Raw genomic sequence first — 12270 nt, forward strand, 5'->3', positions numbered from 1 at the left:
TCCTGATTGAACCACCACCTCTCAGGTGAGCACTCCAGACCATTACTACCGAAAAAGAGTCGCTTCATCCTGATTTAGCCACCACCTCTCAGGTGAGCACTCCAGGCCATTACACCTGAAAAGGAGTCGCTTCATCCTGATTGAGCCACCACTTCTCAGGTGAGCACTCCAGGCCATTACAATTGAAAAGGACTCGCTTCATCCTGATTGAGCCATTACCTCTCAGGTGAGCACTCCAGACCATTACTACCAAAATGGAGTCGCTTCATCCTGATTGACCCACCACATCTCAGGTGAGCACTCCAGACCATTACTGCCAAAAAGGTATTGCTTTATCCTGATTTAACCACTACCTCTCAGGTGAGCACTCCAGACCACTACTACCGTAAAGGAGTCGCTTTGTCCTGATTGAACCACCACCTCTCAGGTGAGCACTCCAGACCATTACTACCGAAAAAGAGTCGCTTCATCCTGATTGAGCCACCACCTCTCAGGTGAGCACTCCAGGCCATTACAACTGAAAAGGAGTCGCTTCATCCTGATTGAGCCACCACCTCTCAGGTGAGCACTCCAGGCCATTACAATTGTAAAGGACTCGCTTCATCCTGATTGAGCCATCACCTCTCAGGTGAGCACTCCAGACCATTACTACCGAAAAGGAGTCGCTTCATCCTGATTGAGCCATCACCTCTCAGGTGGGCACTCCAGAGTATTACTACCAAAATGGAGTCGCTTCATCCTGATTGACCCACCACATCTCAGGTGAGCACTCCAGACCATTACTACCGAAATGGTATTGCTTTATCCTGATTGAACCACTACCTCTCAGGTGAGCACTCCAGACCATTACTACCGAAAAGGAGTGGCTTCATCCTGATTGAGCCATCACCTCTCAGGTGAGCACTCCAGAGCATTACTACCGAAAAGGTATTGCTTTATCCTGATTGAACCACCACCTCTCAGGTGAGCACTCCAGACCATTACAACCGAAAAGGAGTCACTTTATCCTGATTGAACCACCATCTCTCAGGTGAGCACTCCAGACCATTACAACTGAAAAGGGGTCGCTTCATCCTGATTGAACCACCACCTCTCAGGTGAGCACTCCAGACCACTACTACCGAAAAGGAGTCGCTTTATCCTGATTGAGCCACCACCTCTCAGGTGAGCACTCCAGGCCATTACAACTGAAAAGGATTCGCTTCATCCTGATTGAGCCACCACCTCTCAGGTGAGCACTCCAGGCCATTACAACTGAAAAGGAGTCGCTTCATCCTGATTGAACCACCACCTCTCAGGTGAGCACTCAAGACCATTACTACCGAAAAGGAGTCGCTTCATCCTGATTGAGCCATCACCTCTCAGGTGAGCACTCCAGAGCATTACTACCGAAATGGAGTCGCTTCATCCTGATTGACCCACCACCTCTCAGGTGAGCACTCCAGACCATTACTACCGAAAAGGTATTGCTTTATTCTGATTGAACCACCACCTCTCAGGTGAGCACTGCAGGCCATTACAACTGAAAAGGAGTCGCTTCATCTTGATTGAGCCACCATCTCTCAGGTGAGCACTCCAGACCACCACTACCAAAATGGAGTTGCTTTATCCTGATTGAACCACCACCTCTCAGGTGAGGACTCCAGACCATTACTACCATAAAGGAGTAGCTTTGTCCTGATTGAACCACCACCTCTCAGGTGAGCACTCCAGACCACTACTACCGTAAAGGAGTCGCTTTGTCCTGATTGAACCACCACCTCTCAGGTGAGCACTCCAGGCCATTACAATTGAAAAGGACTCGCTTCATCCTGATTGAGCCATCACCTCTCAGGTGAGCACTCCAGACCATTACTACCGAAAAGGAGTCGCTTCATCCTGATTGAGCCATCACCTCTCAGGTGGGCACTCCAGAGCATTACTACCAAAATGGAGTCGCTTCATCCTGATTGACCCACCACATCTCAGGTGAGCACTCCAGACCATTACTACCGAAAAGGTATTGCTTTATCTTGATTGAACCACTACCTCTCAGGTGAGCACTCCAGACCATTACTACCGAAAAGGAGTCTCTTCATCCTGATTGAGCCATCACCTCTCAGGTGAGCACTCCAGAGCATTACTACCGAAAAGGTATTGCTTTATCCTGATTGAACCACCACTTCTCAGGTGAGCACTCCAGACCATTACAACCGAAAAGGAGTCACTTTATCCTGATTGAACCACCATCTCTCAGGTGAGCACTCCAGAGAATTACTCCAGAAAAGGAGTCGCTGAGCGAACTGAACGATCGGCAGTGTTTGATCGATTGGTTCTCAGTGTAGAGGCGCCGAGGGGCAGATAGAGCATCCACCTAGGTAAGTATGATACTGAAAAAAACACCCAGCATACAGGACAAGAGAAGTGGTACTGTGGAGAGTCCATACATACAGAATAAGAACAGATACTGAGAATTATGCTCAGTATACCCAGTGACTAAAATTACCATAGTATCGTTTAATTAAATATAAAATCTATCAGTTTCCAAGCCTGAAATGTGGCAGCTGGTATAAGGTGTGTGATGTCACAGTGAGCTGCAAATTGGTTCAAATCGGACTTCAGTTGTTTGAAAACATTACTGTATTTGGAGCTGACCGAGTGATATTGTCAGATTGTGTCTCCTGCGATTATCAGTGTTTTTTATTAAAATATTTTGCTATCGTATTATTATTGTATATATTGCTATTATTATTATCTCTATTAAACATTTTTATTTTTTTCAGGTACACTGGCATCAGTCACCACCACCATGCCATCATGACGTCGGTCCCGTGGAAGGCGGAGAGGCTGAAATTGCTCACAGAAAACCTTCGGAGGAGACAGGAGGAGGCAGAAAACCGGAGGCGCTCTCCCCCGGAGACAGGTATGCTGAACAACACCCACCATAGTTTAACACCCTTCTTTCCAGGTGCCCTGAAAACATTATGGGGTATGCATACCATTATCTATATTTTATGTTATTTTCTGGTAAAAGTAGAAAATGCTTAGAAAAAAATTATACTTCAGACCATTACTACTGAAAAGGAGTTGCTTTATCATGATTGAACCACCACCTCTCAGGTGAGCACTCCAGACCATTACAACTGAAAAGGAGTTGCTTTATCCTGTTTGAACCACCACCTCTCAGGTGAGCACTCCAGACCACTACTACCGAAAAGGAGTCGCTTTGTCCTGATTGAACCACCACCTCTCAGGTGAGCACTCCAGACCATTACTACCGTAAAGGAGTCGCTTTGTCCTGATTGAACCACCACCTCTCAGGTGAGCACTCCAGACCATTACTACCGTAAAGGAGTCGCTTTGTCCTGATTGAACCACCACCTCTCAGGTGAGCACTCCAGACCATTACTACCGAAAAAGAGTCGCTTCATCCTGATTGAGCCACCACCTCTCAGGTGAGCACTCCAGGCCATTACAACTGAAAAGGAGTCGCTTCATCCTGATTGAGCCACCACTTCTCAGGTGAGCACTCCAGGCCATTACAATTGAAAAGGACTCGCTTCATCCTGATTGAGCCATCACCTCTCAGGTGAGCACTCCAGACCATTACTACCGAAAAGGAATCGCTTCATCCTGATTGAGCCATCACCTCTCAGGTGGGCACTCCAGAGCATTACTACCAAAATGGAGTCGCTTCATCCTGATTGACCCACCACATCTCAGGTGAGCACTCCAGACCATTACTACCGAAAAGGTATTGCTTTATCCTGATTGAACCACTACCTCTCAGGTGAGCACTCCAGACCATTACTACCGAAAAGGAGTCGCTTCATCCTGATTGAGCCATCACCTCTCAGGTGAGCACTGCAGAGCATTACTACCGAAAAGGTATTGCTTTATCCTGATTGAACCACCACCTCTCAGGTGAGAACTCCAGACCATTACAACCGAAAAGGAGTCACTTTATCCTGATTGAACCACCATCTCTCTGGTGAGCACTCCAAACCATTACAACTGAAAAGGGGTCGCTTCATCCTGATTGAACCATCACCTCTCAGGTGAGCACTCCAGACCACTACTACAGAAAAGGAGTCGCTTTATCCTGATTGAGCCACCACCTCTCAGGTGAGCACTCCAGGCCATTACAACTGAAATGGAGTCGCTTCATCCTGATTGAGCCACCACCTCTCAGGTGAGCACTAGTGATGGCCGAACGGTTCGCCCGGCGGTCGTTTCGCGGCGAATTTCCGACTTTCGCCGTCCGCGGGTTCGAACGCCTTTTTCCGTCGTTCGCCCCGGCGGACTTACGTGTTTAATGTATACAAGAACTTTAACCTTTCGTGACACGTTTATCATGTGTTACAGGACAACCAATTGAGACATGACAGCTCATGGACACTTGGACATTCCCCCTAACCTATAAATACACCCGATCCGGTGGCCATTTTACATTCTTTCTTCTGTCACTGTAGGGAAAGGATCCTGTGTGGAGTAGGGACAGAGAAAACGCTAGCTATTTGGTACACAAAAGTTCTTTTCAGGACTGGTATAGGTGTTAGGTCAGCAGCCTGAGTTTCTTTTGTCAGTTTAGATAAAGGGACAGAGCGCTGTATGCTGCTATTTTAGGGACAGCTCAGCCAGATTAGTCTTTCTTCATCATCATCATCATCATCATCATTAGCTGTTACTATCAGGTCCACAAAAGAGCTATTCCAGCTAATCGTTCCAGCCTACTCTTTTTTGCCAATTTGTATAGGGACAGGCAGGAAGCAGTGTGTCAGGCAGTGAGGATAATTTTAAAGACTTGCTGTTACTATTAGTTCCACAAAGGTTCTTTTCAGGACTGGTATCAGTGGTACGGTAATAGGCTTGTACACGTATAATATTCTTTCTTCCAAATATAGAAAGAATATTATACTTGACTGCTGCCCTTCTGCTGCAGTCTGCTAATCATTCACAACTCACTTGTTCCACAAAAGTTCTTATAAGGACTGGTAACTTGGTCTGTCTAGGGTGCTACGGTACATAGGCTTGGGTGCGGTACAGTCTGCTGTTCTGTAAGGACCGCTATCGGTCCACAATAGATAGGGTTGCCGTGCACTACTGCTGACCGCTGCCCTATACTGCAGCAGTCCTTCAGCGGTATAGGGACTGACGCACAGTCTGCTAAACACTAATACACAACCTGCTTGGTCCACAAAAGTTCTTATAAGGACTGGTAACTTGGTATAGGGTGCTACGGTACATAGGCCTGAGTGCGTTACAGTCTGCTGTTCTGTAAGGACCGCTATCGGTCCACAATACATAGGGTTGACGTGCACTACTGCTGACCGCTGCCCTATACTGCAGCAGTCCTTCAGCGGTATAGGGACTGACGCACAGTCTGCTAAACACTAACACACAACCTGCTTGGTCCACAAAAGTTCTTATAAGGACTGGTAACTTGGTATAGGGTGCTACGGTACATAGGCCTGAGTGCAGTACAGTCTGCTGTTCTGTAAGGACTGCTATCGGTCCACAATACATAGGGTTGCCGTGCACTACTGCTGACCGCTGCCCTATACTGCAGCAGTCCTTCAGCGGTATAGGGACTGACGCACAGTCTGCTAAACACTAATACACAACCTGCTTGGTCCACAAAAGTTCTTATAAGGACTGGTAACTTGGTATAGGGTGCTACGGTACATAGGCCTGAGTGCGTTACAGTCTGCTGTTCTGTAAGGACCGCTATCGGTCCACAATACATAGGGTTGCCGTGCACTACTGCTGACCGTTGCCCTATACTGCAGCAGTCCTTCATTGGTATAGGGACTGACGTACAGTCTGCTAATCACTAACACACAACCTGCTTGGTCCACAAAAGTTCTTATAAGGACTGGTAACTTGGTATAGGGTGCTACGGTACATAGGCCTGAGTGCGTTACAGTCTGCTGTTCTGTAAGGACCGCTATCGGTCCACAATAGATAGGGTTGCCGTGCACTACTGCTGACCGCTGCCCTATACTGCAGCAGTCCTTCAGCGGTATAGGGACTGACGCACAGTCTGCTAAACACTAATACACAACCTGCTTGGTCCACAAAAGTTCTTATAAGGACTGGTAACTTGGTATAGGGTGCTACGGTACATAGGCCTGAGTGCGTTACAGTCTGCTGTTCTGTAAGGACCGCTATCGGTCCACAATACATAGGGTTGACGTGCACTACTGCTGACCGCTGCCCTATACTGCAGCAGTCCTTCAGCGGTATAGGGACTGACGCACAGTCTGCTAAACACTAACACACAACCTGCTTGGTCCACAAAAGTTCTTATAAGGACTGGTAACTTGGTATAGGGTGCTACGGTACATAGGCCTGAGTGCGTTACAGTCTGCTGTTCTGTAAGGACCGCTATCGGTCCACAATACATAGGGTTGCCGTGCACTACTGCTGACCGCTGCCCTATACTGCAGCAGTCCTTCATTGGTATAGGGACTGACGTACAGTCTGCTAATCACTAACACACAACCTGCTTGGTCCACAAAAGTTCTTATAAGGACTGGTAACTTGGTATAGGGTGCTACGGTACATAGGCCTGAGTGCGTTACAGTCTGCTGTTCTGTAAGGACCGCTATCGGTCCACAATACATAGGGTTGCCGTGCACTACTGCTGACCGCTGCCCTATACTGCAGCAGTCCTTCATTGGTATAGGGACTGACGTACAGTCTGCTAATCACTAACACACAACCTGCTTGGTCCACAAAAGTTCTTATAAGGACTGGTAACTTGGTATAGGGTGCTACGGTACATAGGCCTGAGTGCGTTACAGTCTGCTGTTCTGTAAGGACCGCTATCGGTCCACAATACATAGGGTTGCCGTGCACTACTGCTGACCGCTGCCCTATACTGCAGCAGTCCTTCATTGGTATAGGGACTGACGTACAGTCTGCTAATCACTAACACACAACCTGCTTGGTCCACAAAAGTTCTTATAAGGACTGGTAACTTGGTATAGGGTGCTACGGTACATAGGCCTGAGTGCGTTACAGTCTGCTGTTCTGTAAGGACCGCTATCGGTCCACAATACATAGGGTTGCCGTGCACTACTGCTGACCGCTGCCCTATACTGCAGCAGTCCTTCATTGGTATAGGGACTGACGTACAGTCTGCTAATCACTAACACACAACCTGCTTGGTCCACAAAAGTTCTTATAAGGACTGGTAACTTGGTATAGGGTGCTACGGTACATAGGCCTGAGTGCGTTACAGTCTGCTGTTCTGTAAGGACCGCTATCGGTCCACAATACATAGGGTTGCCGTGCACTACTGCTGACCGCTGCCCTATACTGCAGCAGTCCTTCATTGGTATAGGGACTGACGTACAGTCTGCTAATCACTAACACACAACCTGCTTGGTCCACAAAAGTTTTTATAAGGACTGGTAACTTGGTATAGGGTGCTACGGTACATAGGCCTGAGTGCAGTACAGTCTGCTGTTCTGTAAGGACCGCTATCGGTCCACAATACATAGGGTTGACGTGCACTACTGCTGACCGCTGCCCTATACTGCAGCAGTCCTTCATTGGTATAGGGACTGACGTACAGTCTGCTAATCACTAACACACAACCTGCTTGGTCCACAAAAGTTTTTATAAGGACTGGTAACTTGGTATAGGGTGCTACGGTACATAGGCCTGAGTGCAGTACAGTCTGCTGTTCTGTAAGGACCGCTATCGGTCCACAATACATAGGGTTGACGTGCACTACTGCTGACCGCTGCCCTATACTGCAGCAGTCCTTCATTGGTATAGGGACTGACGTACAGTCTGCTAATCACTAACACACAACCTGCTTGGTCCACAAAAGTTCTTATAAGGACTGGTAACTTGGTATAGGGTGCTACGGTACATAGGCCTGAGTGCGTTACAGTCTGCTGTTCTGTAAGGACCGCTATCGGTCCACAATACATAGGGTTGCCGTGCACTACTGCTGACCGCTGCCCTATACTGCAGCAGTCCTTCAGCGGTATAGGGACTGACGCACAGTCTGCTAAACACTAACACACAACCTGCTTGGTCCACAAAAGTTCTTATAAGGACTGGTAACTTGGTATAGGGTGCTACGGTACATAGGCCTGAGTGCGTTACAGTCTGCTGTTCTGTAAGGACCGCTATCGGTCCACAATACATAGGGTTGCCGTGCACTACTGCTGACCGCTGCCCTATACTGCAGCAGTCCTTCATTGGTATAGGGACTGACGTACAGTCTGCTAATCACTAACACACAACCTGCTTGGTCCACAAAAGTTTTTATAAGGACTGGTAACTTGGTATAGGGTGCTACGGTACATAGGCCTGAGTGCAGTACAGTCTGCTGTTCTGTAAGGACCGCTATCGGTCCACAATACATAGGGTTGACGTGCACTACTGCTGACCGCTGCCCTATACTGCAGCAGTCCTTCATTGGTATAGGGACTGACGTACAGTCTGCTAATCACTAACACACAACCTGCTTGGTCCACAAAAGTTTTTATAAGGACTGGTAACTTGGTATAGGGTGCTACGGTACATAGGCCTGAGTGCAGTACAGTCTGCTGTTCTGTAAGGACCGCTATCGGTCCACAATACATAGGGTTGACGTGCACTACTGCTGACCGCTGCCCTATACTGCAGCAGTCCTTCATTGGTATAGGGACTGACGTACAGTCTGCTAATCACTAACACACAACCTGCTTGGTCCACAAAAGTTCTTATAAGGACTGGTAACTTGGTATAGGGTGCTACGGTACATAGGCCTGAGTGCGTTACAGTCTGCTGTTCTGTAAGGACCGCTATCGGTCCACAATACATAGGGTTGCCGTGCACTACTGCTGACCGCTGCCCTATACTGCAGCAGTCCTTCATTGGTATAGGGACTGACGTACAGTCTGCTAATCACTAACACACAACCTGCTTGGTCCACAAAAGTTTTTATAAGGACTGGTAACTTGGTATAGGGTGCTACGGTACATAGGCCTGAGTGCAGTACAGTCTGCTGTTCTGTAAGGACCGCTATCGGTCCACAATACATAGGGTTGACGTGCACTACTGCTGACCGCTGCCCTATACTGCAGCAGTCCTTCATTGGTATAGGGACTGACGTACAGTCTGCTAATCACTAACACACAACCTGCTTGGTCCACAAAAGTTTTTATAAGGACTGGTAACTTGGTATAGGGTGCTACGGTACATAGGCCTGAGTGCAGTACAGTCTGCTGTTCTGTAAGGACCGCTATCGGTCCACAATACATAGGGTTGACGTGCACTACTGCTGACCGCTGCCCTATACTGCAGCAGTCCTTCATTGGTATAGGGACTGACGTACAGTCTGCTAATCACTAACACACAACCTGCTTGGTCCACAAAAGTTCTTATAAGGACTGGTAACTTGGTATAGGGTGCTACGGTACATAGGCCTGAGTGCAGTACAGTCTGCTGTTCTGTAAGGACCGCTATCGGTCCACAATACATAGGGTTGACGTGCACTACTGCTGACCGCTGCCCTATACTGCAGCAGTCCTTCAGCGGTATAGGGACTAAGAGTTTTGTCACAGGGTGATTTAAAAAATGACAGGCAGAGGAAGAGGCAGGCCCTTCCGCAGGGGTGGTAGGGGTAGGGCAGGAGCAACAGCCTTGAGCCAAAGTGGGAAGTTGCAGAAGGTGCGTTCAATTACTTTAAAGGACGCACCAGACTTGGTTGAGTGGCTCACTCAGCCTTATTCTTCTGCACCCTCCTCATCCTCTCGATCTGCACCCTCTTCTTCACTCTCTGCTATGTGCACCCCCAAAGACACTACCACCAACAACACCACCACCACCACATACCTTCCGCTTGAGTGCAAATGGGGGCCTTCATGCTCCAGTGTTTTAATAGGGACCCCCGTATAAAAAGCATGAGGGTCAAGGACCAGTACTGGGTGGCAACGTACTTAGATCCCCGGTACAAACACAAAATGGCGGAAATGTTACCGCCGTCGCAGAGGGCTGTCAGAATGCAGCACTTCCAGGCCTTGCTTCGAGAAATGCTGCATTCTGCTTTTGCGTGCGCTGGCAGAGGAGCAATTCCCACTCCCAGAGAAGGATTTGCGGGTACCAATCCAACAGCGCCTGCAAGAAGAGGCCGGTTTGAAGATGTGTTGGTGACTTCGGATATGAGGTCATTCTTTCAGCCGACCCATCGACAGGTGTCATCCGGATCCAGCATCAGGGAACGCCTAGACCGTCAGGTGTCCGACTACATTGGGTTAACGGCCGATGTGGACGCTCTGAGGAGTGATGAACCCCTAGACTACTGGGTGGGCAGGCTTGACCTCTGGCCAGAGCTTGCCCAATTTGCAATCGAACTGTTGGCTTGCCCCTCATCCAGTGTCCTGTCCGAAAGGACGTTCAGCGCAGCAGGGGGGATTGTGACCGATAAGCGTACTCGCCTAGCTCACGACAGTGTTAACTACCTCACATTTCTAAAAATGAATGAGGCATGGATCTCGGAGGAATTCAACACATGTGATCAGTAGACCATGTATATGTCTATAAACAATTTTTGGAATCAAGCACACAGACCTTCTTAATTCATTTGGCTCACTTCCCTGACCCAAAAAAGCACACCGTACTATATGCCCCTACCCTCCTCTTTGAAGAGGTTGAGCGGTGTCATATTTCTACTGGGGCTGCTTATTATGAGGGGTTCCCACCATCCCTGTGCTGTGCTGACTTCCTCCTGGGTGTTCTTATTATGAGGGGCTCCCACCATCCCTGTGCTGTGCTGACTTCCTCCTGGGGGTTCTTATTATGAGGGGCTCCCACCATCCCTGTGCTGTGCTGACTTCCTCCTGGGGGTTCTTATTATGAGGGGATCACACCATCCCTGTGCTGTGCTGACTTCCTCCTGGGGCTGCTTACGGTGCTGCTGTCAGCGCTGTATGTCACGGAGCTGCTGTCAGCGCTGTATGTCACGGAGCTGCTGTCAGCGCTGTATGTCACGGAGCTGCTGTCAGCGCTGTATGTCACGGAGCTGCTGTCAGCGCTGTATGTCACGGAGCTGCTGTCAGCGCTGTATGTCACGGAGCTGCTGTCAGCGCTGTATGTCACGGAGCTGCTGTCAGCGCTGTATGTCACGGAGCTGCTGTCAGCGCTGTATGTCACGGTGCTGCTGTCAGCGCTGTATGTCACGGAGCTGCTGTCAGCGCTGTATGTCACGGAGCTGCTGTCAGTGCTGTATGTCACGGAGCTGCTGTCAGCGCTGTATGTCACGGAGCTGCTGTCAGCGCTGTATGTCACGGAGCTGCTGTCAGCGCTGTATGTCACGGTGCTGCTGTCAGCGCTGTATGTCACGGAGCTGCTGTCAGCGCTGTATGTCACGGAGCTGCTGTCAGTGCTGTATGTCACGGAGCTGCTGTCAGCGCTGTATGTCACGGAGCTGCTGTCAGCGCTGTATGTCACGGAGCTGCTGTCAGCGCTGTATGTCACGGTGCTGCTGTCAGCGCTGTATGTCACGGAGCTGCTGTCAGCGCTGTATGTCACGGAGCTGCTGTCAGCGCTGTATGTCACGGAGCTGCTGTCAGCGCTGTATGTCACGGAGCTGCTGTCAGCGCTGTATGTCACGGAGCTGCTGTCAGCGCTGTATGTCACGGTGCTGATGTCAGTGCTCTGTATTACGGTGCTGCTGTCAGTGCTCTGTATCTCCTGCACCCTCTTGTTTGCCTACCCTGGTCCCTGACCTTCCCTCTCCTCCATTGCCTTCATTAGCTCCATAGTCCTGAATTGTCAGAACAATTTCCCAAATAAAAAAAAAATGCTTGTAGTTATCGATCCCAAATTCACCTCATACATGTATTATGCTATTGTCCAGGTGGTGGGACTGCGTGCTACCCCCTAATAATTACCCCGTGGCCGCAAATTCGACCTAAAGGTTTGCGAAATTCGCCTCCCATTGAAGTCAATGGAGCCCGCGGCGAACGGTCGTTTTCGCGAACGTTTGTGCCCGTTCGCGTTTCGCGTTCGCGAAACGTCCCGTCGGAAGTTCGTCCATCACTAGTGAGCACTCCAGGCCATTACAACTGAAAAGGAGTCGCTTCATCCTGATTGAGCCACCACCTCTCAGGTGAGCACTCCAGACCATTACTACCGAAAAGGAGTCGCTTCATCCTGTTTGAGCCATCACCTCTCAGATGAGCACTCCAGAGCATTACTACCGAAATGGAGTCACTTCATCCTGATTGACCCACCACCTCTCAGGTGAGCACTCCAGACCATTACTACCGAAAAGGTATTGCTTTA

The sequence above is a fragment of the Lithobates pipiens genome, unplaced genomic scaffold, assembly GCF_037356315.1.
Source record: "Lithobates pipiens isolate NorthernLeopardFrog02 unplaced genomic scaffold, aLitPip1_a1.2 Scaffold_27, whole genome shotgun sequence".
NCBI lineage: Eukaryota > Metazoa > Chordata > Amphibia > Anura > Ranidae > Lithobates > Lithobates pipiens.